Source organism: Haemaphysalis longicornis, unplaced genomic scaffold, assembly GCF_048455015.1.
Source record: "Haemaphysalis longicornis isolate Haplotype H1 unplaced genomic scaffold, Haemaphysalis longicornis Haplotype H1 scaffold_4, whole genome shotgun sequence".
In the NCBI taxonomy this organism is placed as follows: Eukaryota; Metazoa; Arthropoda; class Arachnida; order Ixodida; family Ixodidae; genus Haemaphysalis; species Haemaphysalis longicornis.
The window spans coordinates 91421728-91444498 of record NW_027526361.1 but is presented as its reverse complement, the minus strand read 5'-3'; the positions used below and the strand labels follow the sequence as shown (position 1 = coordinate 91444498).

Genomic DNA, 22771 nt, shown 5'->3' with positions numbered 1-22771 from the left:
GCTTTGACTTTGGCCCTTCGTCATTCGATTATGCACTAACAAATCTTCACTTCGACTACCGTCGCTGTTAGACGGAGGGGTGCATTATTTTTCTGATTTTGCGCCGCCATATCGACACCTCTCCGACATCGACACCGCCATCGACAACTAAAATTTTGCGCCTCTCCAAATCGACACTGCTTCGACCGCGCCGCAATGGCGCAGTCGGATCGACGTCGGGTTCATAACGCGAGGGGCCCAGGTTCGATTGTGATCACAGAATACGTTTTACTTTTTCCTGACTTCACCCATGATCATCACCATCGTCAAAGAAAATATGCTTTCCCGCAGTGCGTTTTGGGAGCAATATATACACACGGCATCAGTGAGAGGCCGAAAGCTTTGCTTTAATAGACTGCTTTGCTGGACCAGCTTACTTGTGGTCTTAAAAAAAAAATAGCCGGCAAGAAGAATGAGGACAAAGAATAAAATTAGACGGGATGTGCGCTCACTACCACTTATTATAATTCATTAAAAAAAACGTAATTGAATATGAAGCGCAGGCACCGCAGGTGCACCTGCGCACCATCAACCAGGCCAAATGTTCTGCGAGAGATTACGGTATAAAAAGCTTAAAGGCCAATTGCACTCCAGATATTGCCAACGCAAAAAGAATGTAATCTAATAGTACACACAAAAAAGTGCTAACTGCTAAACACTGTGTTTCAAACATGAACGCGGGAGGCGCAAACGGCTCGTGAACATTGGCGTTTTCGGAACTGAAACTGAGAAAAAGGCGCCAGTATACCGGAGGCCCGAAGTGACGTAGATGATGGAGCGGAAGCGGGTGCGGCGGTATCCGCGGCCGCTCTCAGTAGCCTCCAAATGAGAGGGTTGGCGTGGTGTTTCGCACTGGTATTTCCGCAGAAGAACGTCCACCGACATTTTGCCGAGGATGATAGAGTTAGGCGCAATTCAGACATCGCGTTGCTATCAACCGAGATCAAGTAGAGCGTGAGAAGCTATATTTATACATCAGAATACGTGCCGTAGCGGAAATTCTTGCAATTCTGGGTAAAAAAGCAGGTTCAGATTTACACAGCTTTTTGTTCGTATACAATATCGAAAAGCGGTTTTCGTAAGCCGGCATATCGATTTTTTTTATTTGAAAGAGCAGCGCGCGGGCGACGGTCAAGCAAAGTCAGCTTTTTTTGCTGCGTCTTTGCGTGCAAACAGCTTTGTGAATATTTTCCCAGTACCTTTCGCCTCGCTGCACAAAGAGGTTCCAATTGTAAAATCGCTTGGAAACGGCATGGTAGCTGTCAAAGCTAGATGATGCACTAAGACGAGAAAAAGTTAGCTATCAACCGCGATTTTCAACTTTCACAAGGGGCGTGTGCAGTTTATAACATTTTTTTTTTTCAGTTAAACTAAAGGGAACACACTGCAGAAGTTGATACTTTATGTCGCGATTGAAAAAGTAGTGTAGCTTATCGTTTAGGAGAGGAAGAGTTTTGTTAGATTTCGGACGTCGCGTAGATGACGGACGATCTTTGTGCGGGTAACACGAGCAAGGCTGCCCTTGCTCCGGTTAGGGAGAGAGGAAAACGTAGCATAATTGTTTATAACGGCTCGTAAAACAACTGGAGTTATGCCGTCAAACTTTTGGAGATGTCTAATGCCCTAGTTACACGGCGGAGGTAACCGGTGGTTATTAAACGGTGGTTATTAAACTTTAACGGTGGTTATTAAACTTTAACCGCGGTTATCCCAAACTGCGGTTTTGGCGGTTATACGTGAACTTCCAAGTGTGGCGACAGCAGTCACGGGGTTGTGAGCGTAACAAAATTAAATTAACAAATTTTTAACCTCACAATAGAAAGACAAAGAAATCAGTGTAGACAAAAGGAAATATCGTTAAAACAGTTGCTTCAGACCGAAACGCAACGTACTCGCGTCAGCGAGATTTAGGATAGGGGCTTCCCCAACAGCTCGCAATCAGCTTGCGCGTCTCGGGTCGGCTCGGTGTTGGGAACATTAGGCTTAGCATCGCTATGGATCTTTGACCGCCGCTATCTCTACAACTGCGAATTACAATCCATAACACAATTATTTACCACACTAACATCCACTTTCTCGCATGTGGAACGTTTTTTCGCGATCAGATTTATTTCGAAGAGCGGCGACAAGCTGTTGCTGCCGGTTGGAGCCGCTTCGTGGGCCGTGCGGGCAGGCGCTCCGGCCGGTTTTCAGGCGTGGTCGGCCTGCGTGCGGATCGTTTCCGAGTGCTGCAAACGCTTCATGATTTCCACCCTGATCCATTTCTTGCGAACTACGCGCGGAATTTACAAATTTAGCGCAGCTATTGTCGTAGTTGATCGGGGGGATCGGGAAACGAGCTGCAGCTTTAGCTTCAGTCGTGGTCACGCGCAGTCGCGCTGACTGCGAGAGCGACGCAAGGAACGCAGGCTCCCCTTATGGTTCGCTTTGGGGCGCCCGCTATTTCGGCTCTATGAGGGCCCTTGTCTCCTCCGCTCGTCACAGGTTTTGTTTCGCCTCGTTTGATGCGCCGCCACTTGCGTCCGAATTTACTTGCGCGATTTTGAACACTGTGGTTGCGGCGACTGCGGCTAGCGCGACCGAACTGAGTATGCTAAGCTTGGTTTGCATTAACCATGGTTATCAGGATAACCGCTGTTTTGTCTGTCGTGTGGCGCAGCAAACTGCAGTTTTGTCTAACCGCGGTTTACTTTACCATGGTTAACTGTACCCGTGTAACTAGGGTGTAAGTGGTGGAGGTGGTGTTAGACCAGGCCAAATACAGCAAATATTGCACGCGGAAGCACAAGTGGTCACGGATTTCTAAAGGATCTTTTTTTTTTCTGGGACAGATGCAATAGGAATGACAAGTCTACTAGCAAGTGCGCGTTTGGCGCTATTTTGATGAGTAAAAATAATATTTTCCGATACGCGAAGTTCCGCTGATTCCAGAAGCATCACCAGTGTAGGTATAGTTTGTAGACCTCTAATCTCTTTTATTGCGTCGAAAACTTGCGGATATTGCTCTATGTGGTTAATTCTAAAACATGTGATGCTGACGACGGTACAGCGTGGCGGTGTAGTGGAGAAACTCCAGCCCCAGGCATTCCTGCGCACGGAAATGCGCCGTGGCAGTCGCCAGAGAAGGACGGGCTCCGTGGGACGGGTTCCTCTTCTCTGCGTCACAGGCGCGCGGGAATTTGTTTCAGCGACTCTCCGCCAGGCGCAAACGTCGTCTGCTACAGATACTTTGTACGCTTGCAGTTATTGTGCTATGTTGGTATCGGGCATAGAACTTCGCCTTGGGATTTTTGGGCTTAATCAACTTATTTAGATCCAATTCGGGCAAAGAAAAATTGGGTGCAGTTGGCCTTTAAACTCGCTTTCCCGCAAACACACGCTGACGTTTGACTGCCGCAATCTGTGCCCGTCTTTTTTCTGGGAAAGGCCTTCAAAAGCCCGCGTGACACAGTTTCTCTGGTGCGGCTCAGCACCTTCGACAAATGCACTTCAATGTGCATTTATTAAAGTTCTTTTGCGTTTTATTCTTATGCCAGATGGTCGTCCTAGAACGTCTCTCTTTTTGTAACATAAAACAGTATAATGAAAGTCACCTGGAAGACAATAAAGTTACACCGTGGTGTCTCAAAATGGAAATGAAAGATCCTGTTGCGTTTGAACGTTCACAGATAGTGGTATTTCAAAGCAGCATAATGACGGAGGTGAAATGGTACCCGCGATCGCGTTTATGTCGAGGGTGTTGATTGATGGCAGCCAAGTGCAACGCTGCTTAATTAACTAACACGCGGGCGGTCCGGCTGGCTGAACCTCAGTTCCAGTTTCTTCACGTCTACCAAAACTCTCGAAAATGGCATAAGGTACTTGTATATTTACAATTACCACCTTTCGTTGTTGGCATGAAGTCTTCCTGAGGAAGAACGAATCCGTTGGAGTCCTCTTAGCCTGAAAATCAAGTTTCTGCCTGCACTGGATGCACTGGTATTCTCTGCTGCCACCATTCGAAGAAATGAGTCCCGGATTTTCCCAGAGCTAGGGCACCTTAAGGCTAATTGGGGTTTGGGTTTGGGCTAGTTGGCTATACATGATTTGAACAAACAGCGCAAGGACGCGGACGAAAAAAAACGGGAAAAAGACAGTACAAGCGCTGTTCAGCGCTTGTACGGTTTTTTTATTTTTTCGTTCTTTCGTCCGCGTCCTTGCGCTTTGTTCAAATCACCTTGATGCTTTCGAATGTCCGCACTCACTGTTTCTCCCGCATTTCTGTGTCCGAGTGGAGGTGTAAACTGGCGTTGGTCGGGTATAACATTAAAAAGATCCTGCAACACCTGTTTTAACATTTTTTGAAAACCTAAATGCTTGCACAGCGTAGTCACCCAACACACCCAGTACTTAGATTAGGGGGTCCCAAAGTACCTCAGTCAAAAATTACTTCTCTGTGCTCACCAGATACCTTGGAAACTCGCTGCAAATATTTTCCTCTCTTTCCCTGTCCTGACATTCTTCGACGGCCTGAATTACGTCACTGAGGCCATGTAACGGCTGTTGGTTGGTTTTCCTTCAGTTGCAACAATGCACGCTTTTCGATAGCAACTTTAAAAATAGAGCCACAAAAACGAAGCAGGAGCGGAAGGCGTATCTGGCGGGACGAGCAAATCACGCAGTGCCGCTCCGCGCTGGCGATAACTGTAGCTTCCGCAGTGCTTCCAGACGCGAAGGAAAGAGTGAAAGCGTTTATCGAAAGTGTTGCAGGGTCCCTTTAATGTAGAGACCCCCCAGCCTTGGTCTGACAAAATAGCACGACTAATTCGTTGAAGGAAGGTGTACGCAACGAACATTTCCGTTCCACGGCGGGCAGGGCTAAACACGAAAGTGGACGTACGAGTCTGACAGACTCAGGAGTACTTACGCTGTTTCCATCTCTCGGTAAATTCATTTTAGTTTGTACGCACCAGCTACGGACCCTGCTTTCAAAAACACCGAACTTAAGCCGCGAAGGGTCCCGTTTGGCCCAGCTTCATTTTTGCAGGCGCCAGAACCCTGTAGTCACTCGTCGCTACGGTTTCTCGCAGGCCCGTCGCTCGATCACGTAATAACAGGGCGCAGAGTGGCGCTGGCGCTGCTGGATTCACTGCCCAATTCTCTACGCGCAATGAGAACATTTTTCTCTTGACTTGGTTATTTCATCTTAGTGTTTTTTTTTTCTTTTTCTTTTCTGTTTTTATTATTATTATTTTTTTCCGGTTAAGGGGAAGAAGCGTGCAGAAGACGGGGCGGAGGTGAGCCCCGTAGGTCTGCTTCGGCTCCATGGTGCAGTCGTGGGTGATGACGCTCCTTCGTCATCTTCTGGGAAGTCTGTAAAAAACGAGAGAGAAAAATGGGATGGTGCAAAAAGAAATAAGGTCAGCAAGCTAGTTGAGGGGCGTCGGAGAATGCACAGTTGAAGGCGCGGCGTAAGGCACGAGGTGCTGTTCCTGCTGCTTATACGAGCGCATGCTCACAGCACTGCGCCATTAATTGGGGAGTTCGTTGCGGTGTTCAGGGGCTGGGTGGCGGGAAAAATCTCCAGCACTCGTTTCGTCTTTTTCTTCAGGCGGCGACGGCTGCACGTTGAAGCACGTCTATCGATTTGGCCGTTCCGCAATCTGTTAGACGTATACAGGTCGCAGTGGCGGCATGTAATTGGAGCGCCCGGTCAGAGCTCCTGCGGGGGACCGAACAAAAGGAGCTGGGAGCAGGGCGCTTCGGGTGCTGAAAAGCGGAGGTGTGGACGACGCCGGACCAGGAAGCCTACCCCAGCGCGCCATTATAATGAGCACCCGCGCTGGAACAAGGCGCCGGCCGAGGAAGCGTCATCTTGCGAGGCGTTCGCGGGTCGTTAGGGATCCTCGGCGTAGCCGGACACCGAGGCTTCCTCCTTTCCCCCATCTTTCCCGGGTTTCTCTCTTTTCGTCTCTCGCGTTTTTCGCCTCCCTGGTTATTTGCGCGGGCCATGCCCGCAAAGTGTTTTAAAAGTATCTTAATGAGCAACTTTCATTCTGGAAAAAAGTTGCTTTATTTGCGGAACTCTACCACCAAGTTTCCTTCCGCGTCTTCCTTTCGGGAACTTTAGCTTTAAAAAAAAAAATTATTTTTACCGTTGTTTGAGCATCCGTGCGACGAACCCCCTAGATTGGTCAGTTGCCACCTTTTGTTGGCGTGAGCCTCTGAATCAACCTCGTCCCTGTCGCTTCTTCTTTGGACCCGTTATTATTGAAAATAACGATAGGTGGGCCTTGACGCCCGCTGGTTTTTTCGGGAAACTGCGCGAGGTTTTTTGCTCGGGAGAGCGTAAATTTGTCGGTAAAATTGTTTCCATTAAAATGAAAATGCTGCTTCAAGGATCGTGTAGCAAAAGGTCGAGAAAGGCGTCCGAAAGAAAAGAAAAGTTATAAGCAGTGTGCAACTGGAGGCTACAAAAAGGAAGCTGCAGCATTTTGATAAGCAGCAAATTAAGTGTCTGCTAAACAAAGGGGAAACTTCTGGACATTCTGTTGTAACCTTAAAGTTTGAATCGAACGAGTAGTTATGGGGTATTATTACCTGAAAGATTTGAGAAGACACCTTGATGTCGAAGATTGAGTTCTCTTTGCAAGACTTCTTTTTGTAACGAGGAATAAAATGCGCTTTTCCCTCCTGTCATTTTGTACTGATGCTCACTTATATTTTCTAACCCATTCGAGCATCTTCCGCGCATCCCAAGCTCCGTCAAACATTGCGGAAAGGGAAAGTACTGTGGCACAGATTCGCTGGATGTCGACCAATTCGGATATGGTAAGGATTCCTTTTCAGTGTTCATCCTGACATACTACATATTCTGCTGTGTCAATGCGAAACGTTCCAATCGAAACCTGGCTAGACATTCGTGTAAAAAACTTCTCTTGCGCAAATTCACTGCCGAATAATTCAAGAGCCTCTCCAACGACGTGTTGAACTGTAAAGCTCGTGGGCATGGAAAGCGGCTGGTCTGAAGGCCATCTTGACTCTGGTCGAATGATAAACAAAACTGATACAGTTCGTTTGCGATGTGTGGGGTTTGATGCCCGTTGGGCCAACGCGAACATTTGAGCGGATGCCAATCAGTAACAGGTTTTGTTGTGCGTTGAAAGATATTTCTTTCCAATGCTCGTGATGTGATTTTTTTTTTTGCAATTGTCTTGCATCTTTGTGCACACGTTCTGTACTTCACAATGTCTACCGACGCTACCTCATCCGCTCTAGTCAGTGAATCGATCGTAGGCGCATTGATCGAAGGCCTGTGGGGGAAGAAATCCTCTTCACCGCTTACTGATAGGATTTCGGAGTGCCCGAGTTAGTGAATATTTACCATGCGGGTTACTTTTCCTATGCTCACTGTGCGGCTATCAGTGCGTAAAATATTCGCAAGTTTTCCTTCTCCCTGCGGAACAGGCTGGAGTGGCTTTCGGATATCGACAGATAACCACTTCTATGATACACTGGTCGAACGAAGCTTGAGCGTTTCACAAAACATTTTACCGATAGCTCCACTGAGAGTGTTGTAATCATGCCCTAAGGCGTGTGGCCACCAGAAATAAAGAACGACGCGTCCAAACCAGGTGAAATGCTGCCCAGAAGAGGCGGACTGATTTTAGGTCAGGCTCAGTGCAGTCAGTTACAGCACTCAGAGACACTGACCTGCATTGCACGCGACACTTCGCATTCACATGTAATGTTCTTACCATAGATGTCATGTATCGCCTGGCGCAGAGTAGTGAAAGTAAGCGTTTAATGAATATGTGATCTGCTTAAGTTACAGACTGCAGTTTTAACATTGATTTTTTTCAGAAGAAACGAAAAAATAGCTCCAGACTATAAATATACGTCTTCTCGCAACAGTTGTTGATGTGCATCCTTGTGCGCACACTGAAACTCGCCGCGTTAACTCGAACTATAGGGCAAGGTTGATACGATGTCCGTGGCAGTGATCGCTGAAAGTAACAAAATAAAACCCCGCCTGCTTGCTGCCGTCGTTGTCGTCTTCGTATGACAGCGTCCCTGCCTGCGTCTGAAGGGCTCGGTCGAGTGCTCTTATACGGTCGTGTTTATGTCCATCTTGGTTTCCTTGCTTTTTTTTTTTTTACCCGCTCTCTCTTCGGGGGACTCCGCAACAATGCCATCTGGCAGGGCAGGCAATTCGTCAATGTTTCCTCGGCTTATGCATGCACGCGAACGTGCGGTCGCAGGTTTTCTTTGCGGCAGCGAGCTTGTGCTTTACTCGAGGCGCGCCAGTTGCGAGTCCCTGGGCGAACAATGCAGACGGGGTGGAACTCTCTCGCCCCTTTCGGCTGCCTTGTGTTGCCTTACTGGTCTCGCTCTTCGCACCTCGTTTGCGTTGCTGATTTAGGAATGTAACAGCACCGGGGACGAATAGGATATCGCCGACGTCACCCCGCCGCGATGATGCGTTGGCGTCAGGAACGCCTCGAGTGCGCGGCGCTGTCCCCGTCGGCCGCCAGTGTGCGCCGCGCGAGCTCTCCGATTGCGAAGTCGCGGGACCGGCGCGCGTCACTTCCGCTTCCCCGGTGAGTGTTTAAAGTATTCAGTGACGAATCATGGAGGGCTGGCAAGGTGAATACCATGATAGCTACCGGTCTTGTTCGTTTCAATTTTACACGCACTCTTCCTGCAAGGCTGAAGAGGGGGAGCAGTAAACTTTATTGAATGACCACGCATTGTCTTAGCCCTAGATGAATGGCTTCCCCACTCACGAGAATCATCGTCATCCCCTGTCTGTCTCCTCCTGGGTGCTCGCCTGAGCTGGTCGTTTCCAGCGCTCTCCGTTTGTCTTTGGATGGTGGCGGGTCTTGTGGAGTCATTGGTTGGCTCTTGCATTCTAATAGGTGATGCAAAATGTTATCAACGTCTGGCAGTACTTGCAGTCCTTAAATATTGGTACTCCCACATAACAGAAGTTGCATTCTTTCGGCATACACAGACCGTTACACCGTTGCTGTGTCTGTAGCCTGGACAGCAGTCTTGCAGTGTTTTCGCTCCAGGCAGAACAAGGCTTTCAACGTCATGGGCATGGTCACTTTTTTACCTTCGCACGTAATTAATTAAGCAATTTCGATCAAGTTAATTAAGTCAATTCAATTAATTCAGGTAATTAAAATAAATTAAATTAAATTATTTAGTTAACTTAATAAAGTTAATTAAGCAATTTAATTTAAGCAGGCCACCGACATCAATAGTTACCACCTCATTCTGTGTCCCCATGGGCGCATAACCTTACTGCAGAGGTGGTCTTCATGTAGATCTAAGCGCATAATATTTAATAGACCTGTCGACGTAACTTTGATCACCCTGTGTGACACACAAACACACACACACACACACACACACACACACACACACACACACACACACACACACACATATATATATATATATATATATATATATATATATATATATATATATATATATATATATATATATATATATGTATATATATATATATATATATATATATATATATATATATGTCGATGACATCTGTTTTTCCCCACCGTTGTTTGCCCCCGCCGATTCATTACCTTACTTAGCCTGAGATTGGGGCCAAGAAATTAGTTGTGCAACCTCGAAACATTGCCCGCATTAGTTTTGCGGCATTCGTCTTGCTGAGTGAGCAGCACATGACAGCGAAGTTTTCTACAAGGCATGACATATTTCCCGCAGGGCCAATCAGCCCCACAATTTTTGCAAGTGCGTGCGTGTGTGTGTGTGTGTGTGTGTGTGTGTGTGTGTGTGTGTGTGTGTGTGTGTGTGTGTGTGTGTGTGTGTGTGTGTGTGTGTGTGTGTGTGTGTGTGTAAACCCTGAGTGCATATCTAAAAAAATTGTTATTTTCGCGTTTTTCCCTTCTGTGGATCCAACACATACCCACGACTTGAGATGGAAGGATCGTAACCGCTCGGTCCGCGACTGGTTACTGAAAGAGAGTATAACTGCGACGCTGTCCATACAAGTTTTGTGGTCTGTCATGAGGTCCACGAGGTGGAAGAATAATAGGAATCGAGCATAATTGGCCGAACCACATCGCCACTGGTTTCAGGCTATGCGTAAATAGCTGAAAAGCAGGTTTTACTGGCTTTACTGTTGCCTACATTTTATTTTGTCATGCGTCGGTACTAATGTTATCGCACTGTTTTTTCTTCTTCTCGTTGCAGGTGGGTCTGGCGTTCCTCTTCTTAGTCGTCATTAATTCTCCCAAATCGTGAGTTTCTTTTTGTCGTCCTTGTTTATTACCGGAACCATCGACATGGATTTCGTTACGAGCGGATAATGTTGGCACCCTAGCCCATGGTTGCAATTACTCGCTGAGACAACCTGCCACTGAGCCCGACGTTGGAAAGTTTGATTATACGCGACCTTTACGATGGTTTAGGTGCCCTTCTAAAGCCCCCGCGGTTACAATATTCTCGAGACGCACGCTGTCAGTCGTTCTTGTAACGAATGTGTTACTCTTGCGTGGGGTGTTTTATGGCACGCTTTCTAGTGTGCATGACAACTTTCCAAAATGGCGGCAATATTCTTCTTAAAATGCCCCCATGCAAGTTTTGCCTTACCCTGAATGTGTGCAATTTCCACTTTGTTTTCCAAGTCACCCTTTCATGGTTTTCAGAAAAAAAAATTACTCCTAATTCACCTCTAGAACGCGTTGAGATAAGCGGTGCAGTCGAGATGTCAGTGTCGCTGCGGATGCGACAGGATCATTTTCTAGCACTTCGAATTTAGAAGCAGATGCGAAGTTTTTTGTTGCTGTTGTTGAGCCTGAAGCTTATGACCAAGCAAAGTTTTTTTTAACGGCCTTATCCATAACACCAGTTAAGCCAGCTTGCTGACTAAAATATCCCGGTGGTGGTGACGAGCCTCAGAGGTTAGGTATTGTGCTCAGATAATTGAAATCGGTATCATAACACTCCGAATCTGCGCCTCCTTTCGATGTGCTTGAAAGTCGCAGGAATAATTAAGCACACCTGGGTTTTTTTTAGCGCGGACCTAACATCGTGTACAGTTCTGAATTACTTTGTTTTTATTAAACGAAACTGAATGTCAGCTGCCGTAGCTCCAGAAGGAAGGAGCGACATCGTGCATTATAATGAGGATGCTATAGCTGTCTCAGAGGTGGCCGTTTGTTGATAGCTAGCCACTGCAATCACATTTTTAGTGCAGTTTAAATATAAGAAGTAATTTTACAGTTCCTGAACCACTTTGCTCTGAACCCCTTTGCTTTGATCTGAACCCCTTTGCTCCGGTGGCCCTTCAGCCCTGCGTTCTCGAACACGAGAAGCAAAGGGATTTTTTAAGCGTTTATGTTATTTACGTACGTCGTGCGAAAAAATAAACACGCATATTGAGAGCAAACGCTTATTTTAGCAAGCTGGTCGAAACAGCTCGTTCCTTCGTTTAGCGTTGGCCTTTGCAAACGCATTCCATTGTGCTTTTCAGAATTTTATCATTTCTGTAGTTGTTAAAAAGTACAGCTTATTTTAAAAATATCCCACCCGTACCCTTGTTTTGTTACCTTGACGGGAATTGGTGGCAAAGAATACTGACTTACTACTAACAACTAATTGTTTATTAGTGTTCAACGCAAAAGTTACCTGATATGTAAGCGACGCGTGGTACAGAATAAGATTGCGTGTAACAACAAAAAGGTTACTCCAAACGAAATACAGAAAACACAAAAGCGTACAGCGGTTAAAATATCGCTTTTCGGCTTCGACAGTGCGCTTTGTAAGGGATATTAAAGCTACCACTTGTATTTCTTGAGCTAAACAATCCCCTTCTTTTGAACCCGGCATATTTATTAGATAAGTCACTGGCCTGCACATGCAAGACATTGTCTTGTAAAAAAGATTTTTACTAACAAGCGCGTAGCGGTGTCGGTGCACGCCGCGTTGCATTGATCAGCGGATCTGTAACCGGAGCGAGCGTCTGTTACACGTCAACACGGGTTAGGAGAATGATTCAGGCCTTTTTTATGCATAACGACCACGGAGGAAATTTGTTTTTTCTCCCGAAAGGTTGTTGGGACAGGCAGTGCTGTTGGCTGCTGTTTGGATCGAGCGGCCGCGCGCTCCCTCATCGTTCTTCGTCAGCGTCACCTGTCACTTTGTTCTCTTCGCGGTTCAGTGTCGCGCGAGTAGCGTAGGAAAGGAGAAGAACGCAAGGGGAAGCCTGCCTGCAGCGCCGCATGCGGCTTCAGCGACGTGCAAAAAGCAAAGACGCACATCTGCCTCGATCTGCTGATATCGTGGAGGGAAGGGGAGCTTGATATTGATGTTTGTGCCGAGCCCGCGCTGATTTGGCTTAGATCTCGCTCCCGGAGTGTGTGTATTGACGCGATTGTGTGGCGTGGTTCGCTGAGGGTCTTGTAATACAACGCACCCCGAGGCCTACCTTGGAATTTAAAAATGTCGGGTTATAATGACAAGTATGTATGACCGAGACGTGCCTGGTCGGCGGCACCTTAAGACGAAGATTTACATAGCGGAGTGAATAATCGCACGACCTTGCCAACCCCTGATATGGGCGATAGATCCACTAAGCGGCCTTTTCTGATTGTTTGACATTTGATGCTACGGGTGAAGATTCAAAGTTCAGCACAGCGTTTTTAGTCATCTCACAGAAAGGGGACAGAAATGTTCAGGATCTGCTACCGAGTTGCTAGTGTTCTGCTCGAAACAAAAGGTGCTTGATTTACACGCAAAGCATAATATATAAAGTTGGATTGCAGATAACACCAAACTGCTTACCCCGAATACAAAACTAAGAACACAAAAAGGGTTTTTCGTATTTTTACAGCTTCAGAATTTCCCTTCATATTATCTGCGCTTTATATATGTCATATTAAGGCCATCATCCTGGCTGCGGAGGCCATTTTTCGGGTACAGTCGAAAAACAAAACCGCCCGTGTGTCAAGGTTTTGGCACACGCTAATCATGCCCAGGTAGTCGAAGTTAATCCGGAGCAGTCCACTACGGCGTGCCCCACCAAAGCCCAGGTATAGTTTCGGTGGCGTAATGGTGATCCCCCCCCCCCCCCCCCTTTTCCATCCTCACATTACAGTTATAATTACTTTTATTTCTTGAGTTAACTGGTCCCTTCTTCCAACAGTGGCAATTTTGTTAGTCTTTCACTACAGAAGTAAAAATGATGGAGATAAAAAATTGCATTATAGTTAATTATTCCAAGTTAGTTATAAAAACGGTCCCCCGTGATACATGCAAATTATTTACAAAGTTTATGTTCGGTATTCGAAGAATGGGCTCGACTAAATGCTGTGCAACGGTAGCATCGCCGATAGGAACGGCGATGCCTAGATGGAATGTACGATATTGCCGAACCGAAAAAACATGCAGTATCTTTTTCGCAGCTGTAGTACCTGAATCCACTTTTCAGAGACCAGTGTGACACAGTAGTTAGAAAAATAAATCCGCCCGTTCAAGGTGAGGATTTATACTGGTTTGTGACAGGCCACAGTATACTCGAAATTGCCTGAAAGTTAAAAAAAAAAACGGGATGGACTAACCAGAAGACTGGACCATGGAGAGACTCTGCGCCCTAATCAGTAGCTCGCTTGTATCCATTAAGGAATAAAGACACCCAACTCCATAGGCAGTCACGTTACGCATCACCACACAATTTACGCATCCATTCACACTGGTGAGGTCGTACCTAGGATATTTGTTTGCTGTCGTGGCCGAGTGAGCGACAGAACACTAGCGGGAATGGAGTGTGCACGTGATAAATCTACGCGTGAGAGACTCGTATCGTAAAAAATGCGCGTGGTAGCTGTTTCTTCGCTGCAAATGACATCGAAAGGCGGCACTTTTTTGCGAACCCTGCGACGGAACTATCCATTCTTTCCCCTACAACTTTTCATGCTCTTCCCACCCCTCTCTCTGCTCCCATGAGGAATACAATGGAAGGTATTTGCGTTAAGCTAGTGGTTTAGCATGCGCAATTAGCTCCACACGATCCAGTTTCAACTAAAGTTCTGAATGGTTCTTTTAGAATGCAGCTGGGTTGTTGCGGTTAGGTCTGCGTGGTTTCGAGGATAGTAGGTGTGCTATTTGTATTTGCGTGGATTAGTTCGGTTAAAACTTGTGGCAGTGCAAGCATCTAGGCCTGACGTTGGTATGTTGATGTCCGCGGCGAAACCAAAAATTTCAAGAAAAAATTTGTAGGGTTATTTATGGGCCGTCTGGCTATGTGCAGAGCCAGACTACCGACGAATAAGCCATATCGTAATCTGTGGACGTAAAAAAAACGACATTGCACGCCGTTCGGTTGGCTGAGAAGTGGAATGATGTCATTCTTTAAAGTTATTACGACAGTTGCGGCAACATCCGGAACCCGGCTTAAGGTGTCGTTTTGTTAAGAATTACGTTATAGTTAATGTACTGCTAATGACACGTCGCGGCCAATGGGAATTGAGGCGCCGTTTCGCTGCTAAACGCTAAATCGATTCCAAAACAGAATTTTTTTCGAATCGATTGCTGTTGTCGGCGTTCATGTCGTTCATTTCAGGTACTCTAGCTTCGATGGCGTTAGTTCCAGTTGCCATTGGCGTGACATTCATAGGAAAGTTCTTGACTGTCACCTTAGGGATCCTTTCCTCTCGTTCGGTTTCGTGCCACTCACGTGCCGTGTTGGAAACAGCCGGTGGCTGCACACGCCCTCTCGGAGTTTTGTTCCTTCGCATCTGGCTGCCCCCCTTGCATGCGCGGCATTATTTCCTTTCCCGTCCGGGCTCGTGCGCGGACACTCAGCGAGATGGGACGTCGTTGGCCGCGGCGCTTGATCCTCCGGCCAGCCAGTATACGGGGCTCTCCGATGGCGGTGCCGGTCAAGCTGACGGCGCGATAAATTTCGCCGGCACGTCGTAAAAACCGTAATCCTCCTCCTTGCCCGCTGCTGCCGTGGCGCGTATACGGTACTGCGCGGCCTGGGCACACGGCGCGCCGCCACGCTCACTGTGGGTGCAGGCCCTGCTCGCGATCCACGCATGCCGCCTGCTGCGCCGGCACGCGGCGCTATTAGCTGTCGCCCGCCGTCGTGGGCCGTATGTCGCGCTTGCGACATCGGACTGCCGCTGTGGAAACGCGGAATGAGCGACTGCCTCTGAGATGCTCGCCACGCAGGCACCCACCACTCCTCCGTCCCCTGGCACGTCCGTTCTCGCGCCCCATTTTCTGCTTATGTGCGTGCGAGCGCGCGGGGGGGTTTGTCTCTTCAGCCGAGCTTGTTACTGTCGAACGTCATCGAAGGTGTTCGCGAGCTTTGTTGCGTTCCCGAGTTCTGTGTTGCCAGCTGGGGCGTGGCATGCGGAGGAATTTTTTTCGCCCACGTAGGTGTGGGGGAAAACAAGTAGTATTGGGTCCTGCATGTACGCTGATGTATTCGATCCCCCCCTGTCTTAAGGACTGTGGTCCTGACTATTTTTTCCTGTTCGCTGCACCGATCGCTATAAGTTATACGACTTATAATAAAGCTACTGATAAAATTTATGGTTTAATGATGTGATTGATGAATCATTGGTTCGAAATATTTAAGGATTTTTGGAGTTATCGCTGAATCGTTCTCCATAGCGAACCGCTGAGCCCGGTTTGACGTATCACTCGGAGTGACTGTCCTCGCACTGTTTTTGCTTCTTGAACCGTCCTGCGGATTTAGCGTTTTCGACGTCTCGCATCATTGTAAGTCGTGCAGCGATAGCCTGTAGGGAGCGTGCGCAACCTAAAAGAGGGCGCGCTGCTCCGCCGTGTCAGCGCCACCATCGGCCGCGCCGGCGTCCCGTAGTGGGATAGGCGCGCCACAGACAGGCGTTTGCGAAGGCCAACAATGCAATCCAGCGAGCTTACTTCCGCCGTATTGGCAGCTCTAGATTTTTTTATTAGCACAGATGAGGAACACCGCATGAAATTTCTCGAGAGCAAGCATGTTTCAGGCGTGTCTGGGTAATGCGGCGCCGCACGGAACTGCACTGTCAGAAGTCGCTGCACCCGTCAAGCAAACGTAAACACCGTACAGAAGGAGTCTTACGCCGTTGCAATTTAGGTTGTTGACCACTTTTCGTTAAAACTTTAGAGCTGTGTACATGTCGATGGTAGTGCAACTGCTTCAAGCAAGACGCGCCTGACATGAAAAACTGGGCAAAAAGGAAGCGTTAACACAGGCTGGTTCATTTTTGCACCCCTGCACTTATGGACCGATACATGTTTACCTCAGAAAAAAAAGGACGTGCTTGTGTTTTTGAGGACATTGTCTTAACAAATTGACCGGTTGCTATCAGGGAGACTCTCAGCGAGAAAGGAGTTTAGAGGTGGCTGCTGCATTCTTCGTGCTCTGCCTCGTGCACGTCGCCATGAAAATGAAATCAACGCTCCTTTATTGCCGTTCCTGTATTTGCTCAGATGTTTGTACAACAGCTGTGTACAACAGCTGTGCTTGCTGTTCTGCCTAGCGCATCGCCCTCGGGCAAAACAAAATGCGATAAGCAGAAATCAGGACAGGTGGCAAGCGCTGTGATCGAACGCTATCTTCATATTTTACGTGGGTCACTTTCAGCGGTGAGCTGGTTGAACTAGCTGTCGATATATCAGATGAACAAATAGTTCTTATGGTATTTATTTCGGTAGCCGCAGCGAGTGATGAAACAACGCGACAGATACAAAAAATCTCCGCGCTGCTGATCTAGCGCAGTTCTATTAGAGCAAAAAATAAAACTAAAATAAGGCAGGCGAGGTAGGATATCGCAGTACTCGACAAAATACCCGCACATCAATATGTACAGGTGTTGATCACAAAATCGTTAGCGACAGGAAATGGCAGAAAGCCGCGAAGAAAAGAAAATCCCCGCAGTGCACAAGAAAAGAAGGTGACGTTAATGTTCGTAGTCGCCAATAAAATGCTCTCTCCTTTCCCCTACTCGGAATGGGTAACAATTCTAAGGCACCAAAAGTACTAGCTGATAAATACCAAATACAGGAAACAGATTGGCAATTCAGTTTATAACCGTATTCGCTATCCCAGGCGTTCTGTGTTAGGGCAGTGGGAAAATCGTAGGCACTTATTAAAAAAAAAAATCTTGGATTCGTCGATTGTCTACCGCCAGCAAAATGTGCAGTGCGTATTTTTATCCTCTTCGTCGGCTACCATTTCTTTCCGTCGGCGCCATGTTAAAAAAATAAGAATTTAAACCCGTCTTCCGCGCACAAACATACAATGAAATGTGAACAAGCACTTTCTTTACCCGCCGCACACTGCAAATCCCTCGTGTTCGCTGGTCAGGAGGGATGAACATGCTAAAATCGAAAGAACCTCGTTTCTAGAGGAGAATTAGAGTAAGTATTTGCGCAGTTCACAACATAAAGCTTCTTACGCGCGCCACGAAGTCACCGTTACAGAATTACCAAAGCAGCGTTGTCTGCTTGGCTGCCCAATGCGTAGTTTGGGAAGCACCCACGAGACGGCGCAGCAGTCTTGTTCCACGGTCCCTATAGTTCCGGAGCACGTAACTTCAGATGTGTGCTTGAAAACTTCTTCCATCGTACACGCAGATTAATAATAGCAATGCATGAATAAATCAATCGCTTATTTACGTACCCCGGATCAGTCGGATGGCATTTATACTGGCGCACGGAAAGAGCAATGAGAAATAAAAAGAAAAAGCAAGTAACGATGTACACATGTCACAGAGGCGTGCAATAAACGGACAACATTGGTTACACGTAACTAAAAGTACACATTTTGGCGTACACACTTACAATTGCCTACATACACGCCAGCTACAGACACACACACACACACACACACACACACACACACACACACACACACATGCGCGCGCGCTGAGAGAGAGAGAGAGAGAGAGAGAGAGAGAGAGAGAGAGAGAGAGAGAGAGAGAGAGAGAGAGAGAGAGAGAGAGAGAGAGAGAGAGAGAGAGAGAGAGAGAGTACTTATTCTCCCTGTTATCCAAAGCGACTACACTGCAAATTATTTTTGTGTCGCAACTGATGAACTTGCGCAAAGTCAACGTCTTCTCTCAGCACGATGATCAGCCCTTTTGCAATTCCCTTGAACAAAAACGTATAACACGATCGAAACTACAGTAAAGTATATCCACTTCATTCCGAAGTTTGTTTTTGTTGTTCTTAAATTCTTCACTGATTTGGTGTATTTGTTTGTTTGTTTTTGTACTTTTGGCCCACGTTCAATGCTATTACTCGTTTTATGCTAGCCATCCGTGCCGGGGTGGTGTCCGGCCCCGTCCGAAACAGTGTTTTGGTTGCGCCACTGCTGCGCAGGGCAGGGATATTTTGCTCGGCAATTTAGTGGACACCTAATAGGACACCTTCGTAGACCACGGTGTAATAGCACATCAAACGTTAAAAATGTAAAATGGTGAAGGGCCTTTTAAATCCGACCCGTTAATAAGAACGGAAGGACTGTCACGGTAGAGACGAAAAGTGGGGACGCCGTGCTCAACCTGGTTGCTTCTTATGTACGAAATAGTCGCAGTGGCGGTCGTGCGTCGTATTGGAGCACTGTCATTAGGGGAAACTAGAGGTGCGGCTCCGGGTTCCTAAGGGGCATGAACTGTGTGCGTAGCGCACTCCAAGGCAATCGTGTTGGTCAACTTCACCACAGTGCACCCGATTGACCTAGCCGTGCAGCAAACAAAGAAATTTCGTCAAATGGGAATGCGGAGCTTATGTATGCGGCGTGGGTTGGTCATTCGGATGAATTGTGGTGAAGCTGAACCTCAGGATTGTCTTGGTGTGCAGGTAAGCTAGAACTGCACGCAGCTGTTGACGACGGTGCGAAGCAAACAAAACCGAGTCGAGGTTAGGCGGCGCGTCCGGCCGCCGTTGGCGACACCGCATCACCAACCGCAATCCACCTGCTGCTGGAAAAGGCGCTCGTCGCTTTCGCAGGAATGGCGACGACGCTGGAGTAGACTGCACGCGGGGCGGCGGTCAGCAGCGGCGCTCCCGTTCCGGAGAAAGTTAAATATTGACCCTTGGGCCGGGGGACGACGAGGAGGCGCTAAAGGACCCAGGACACGTCTCGTAGAAATTTGGAAGAAGCGCCCTTGCACCGTGTCGCGGCAAAGCAGCGCCAGTGGGCGGCCGAGTTTGTTTACGAGATAGAACTGGCTGAATAAAACATGCCGTCCCTCAGGTCCTGCTCCGGCGGAGTGGACTGGTGCACAAGGGTCGTCTCCACTACTCGATCGTGTCGTGTACTGCTCTTCCCCGGGGGGCTTCGTCGGCTGCTTTTCTTGTCCCCGCAAGTTTTGTTTTGGTCGCTTGGCTGCTGCTCTTGGGCCTCGCTCCGGGGTTCTAGTCCCAGCCCGCGCGTCCTGCACTTTACGCGCGTGAAGAACTCGACTCTGTACAGCGTGCTGCGTCTTGGGGCGTGGCGCGCTCGCCTCGCGTTTACGGGAAGACGCCGTAACTGTTCGTGTCGTGTATGTACGCCCCAGATCTGCCTGCTTGAGACACATATTTTAGAGGCGCGCCTGATAACTCTCTCAGCATTGGTTGGTGACCTCCGTTCCGTGGTCCCGCGCGTGCAAGGCTATGCCGCTTCATGGTTCTTCTTGTTTTGTTTTTTTTCCCCTAATGGCATGTCATAATGGCATGTCACACGATGCTGCACTAAGAAATGCGGAAAATGAAATACCCTTTTGTGTGTGTATGTAATTCAGAGACATTTTCGGTGTTCCTGGTAGCGCAAAGTAGCTTACGTGCATGCTTTGTACCCGGGCTTCCGCATGTGCTTATTTCAAGCAGTAGTAATCGCAGTAGTGGACCCTTTTATCTTCTTAAATGGGACTTATATCCCGCAGGTGTTGGTCATGACTCGTAATAAACGCGAATGTGTTCGGACACGGTCAGTCACTATTGTCAGTACCAACATTCGCATACTCGTAGACTTTCATCCCGCCAACGTTCTCTCTTCTTCCTAGCTCACTTGTAGAGAAAATATTGCGTTACGCCTGCTGCATTCGGGCAAGATTTAGCGCCACTAGCTCTCTGTGAGGTCTACAAAATTAGCTCGTAGTTATGACATTGTAGTAAGCGAAAAAAAAAAAGAAAAAACCACCGTATAATTAATGTATTTCAGCGTCTTCAATGGCTTCCTTTTTTGTGACTGCAGCATTATAAGCGTCGCCGAATAGGCGAGATGGCGAGGATGATTAGAAAAACTACGTTTTTACAAAAAGCCCTTGTGTGGAGGAAAAGACGAGGAGGAGGAGAGGAATAAACGTTTATTTTATAGATTTATGGCCTCAGTACAGGTAGCCGCGTGCTGTGGCTGCTCTGGTGGCCCGCTGAGTCAGGTATTGCTGGGAAGAAAAATCCGAAAAAAGAACCCCGAATTTTATTTATTTATTTATTTATTTATTTATTTATTTATTTATTTGTTTGTTTGTTTGTTTGTTTGTTTTTGACGCGCTCATGATTCATTCGGACATTAAAGGAAAGAGTGGGGAAAAGGAAAAACAATAGGAAGACGCCCAGTATCGATAAAGAAATATTTCAACAAACGGTAGTGGAGTAAATATTCATACGTTGTAGTCGAACCTTCATGCCTATACAGAACGGTGAATTACCAAAAAAAAAAAAAAGAAAGAAAGCAAGCTAGCCAGTTTTGAAAAGAATAAACTGATATTTTCAATTAGTACTAATGGTTCGTCTAAGCGGGTTCATTCGATCAGGGTGCGTCGTAAAGGAAAGAATGACAAAATGTTTTTTCAAGTGAACAAGGTAAGCGGCTGGGATTGCTTGTTGTATAAGTAATGTGTTATTCCCAAGAAAAATTATTCGAAATATGAAGACCTAAATCCTTGCGAGAGGCTACGGAGTCAACAATGTAATATTGAAGTGTATAAGTGGAAAAACGTACATTGTTGCGTGATACGTACGCTACTTTGCGTTTGTCAGTATTAAGCATGATCATCCGTTCGCTGCGCCATGCAGATCCTGCGGTATGGTGTGAATGAGGGAATGAGTGCTTGTTATTTCGCCATACACGCGGTCATCCGCAAAGCGCTAATGGAAGATCGCACTTCGGAGGGAAGGTCCTTAATATAGATAATAAACAGAAGCGGATCAAGGACAGACCCCGATGGAACTCCAGTAAGACGGAGCTCAGCCAGAATAATTAACTCATTCGCTTGGAGAGCGATCGGTTTGAAATCGATGCATCGAGAAAATTGAATTGGGATCAAGTGTTACAATATTCTATTTCAAAAGCAAAAATGTGGGTGAGGCCTTGCCGAACGCTTTACATAAGTCTTAAAATAGACAGTTCACTGCAGCGCCATGGTCAAGGATACCATGAAGGGAATGAGTAAAACATGACTTTCACGTCAATGATGTTTGCAAAAGCTGTATCGGTACTCGTGGAAAAAAGATTTACCATCCAAATGTGCGAGAATTTGGTAGGATAGAATCTGTTCGAGAATTTTTCAGGGAAGGCATGTTAGGAAAATGGTCGATAATTGCTGATTGTTTTGTTGTAGGTTTTTCCCCTAATTAAAATCACTCGGATCATTTTTTTGCCTTGTGGCACGAACACCGGCGGTGTTTGCATAAACGCACCAGTAGCTAGCTCATCGTAGTGTCTTTGCAGCGCATCGCACCTGATATTAAGGAGATAACATGCTGGAAGGCAGAACGCGCCGCAGAGGGGAGTATACCAAGAAGCCTTTTGTGCGTTATATGTCCGATACAACTCCACTGATTTATCTAAACTTTGCTGGGATGTTGTCAATCCGGACACTTTGCTCTGGATATGCGGCTCTACGTGGGTCTATACTAATCTCCTATATGCGTTCACTCAGCGAATGCCATGTTCTCGTCACATTCTTGTAAGCGGATGTATCGTCGCTTGTGTCGTAATATCGCTGCTGGCTATTGTCACGGCAAGAAATCGCCACGACAAAAAGGACAACCACAAGAAAAAAAAACGTGCGCAGCAGACGACGATGACAAAGACGAGAGGACGCGCTCTGCGGGGTACGTGCTGAACACCCCGAGGCCACCATCATCATCAGCGCCTCGCGGGGTCATTGACCCCCAATTCATGAGCCGGCCAATCGCAAGGTGCCAGCGGAAAAAAAAAAACCGAAGAAGGAGCGACCCCGAGAACACCGAGCGAGAGGGGACTGGAAAGCGTGGATCGCGACCGGGATGCGCGGCGGTCGGGCGACTGGACCCGTGCCGTGCCCCAAGAGGTCACCCACAATTGCAAACTCCAGGAGGCCTTCGCAAGAAAATCATCTCGCCGGGCATCGGTGAAAGACAGCGGTGCGTCCAGAGAGCTGCGTTCGTCTTGATCGTGGAACGGGAGCTCGGAGCACGCTGCACCGCCACGGCCACGACACGCTACCTGGACCTTTGAACACCGAGACACACCACGACTGCGTCTCTGGGACGTAAGGTAGGGCAACTCCATTCCAGCTGTGAACAAATATTCTGGACGTTCCCTTACCGTACTTTGTCTTCGCCCTTCAATCCTGGACTTTGACTGTTTTCCCCCGTTTGAACCAACTATCGTGTTAAATACCGCATTATCACATTTTTCTGTTATTCTTTGGTTTAGCTCTGTCTGTTGTGTGATTTTGTTTTTTTGTTTTTTTATTTGGGTTTCGGG

The 22771-nt window shown here is 47.3% G+C and overlaps 1 protein-coding gene across 2 annotated transcripts in view; it reads left to right on the top strand.

Moving 5' to 3' along the window:
• The window catches only part of LOC144179063 (uncharacterized), a 367429-nt gene that overhangs the window by 37214 nt on the left and 307444 nt on the right, over positions 1–22771 (top strand). The window contains exons 1-2 of one of the 2 annotated variants that reach the window (XM_077707254.1): positions 8063–8618; positions 10264–10310. The gene's annotated coding sequence lies outside the window, so the exon portion shown is untranslated. Of the gene's footprint in view, positions 1–8062; positions 8619–10263; positions 10311–22771 lie in introns of those variants that run through there. The other variant, XM_077707253.1, reaches the window with a different exon arrangement.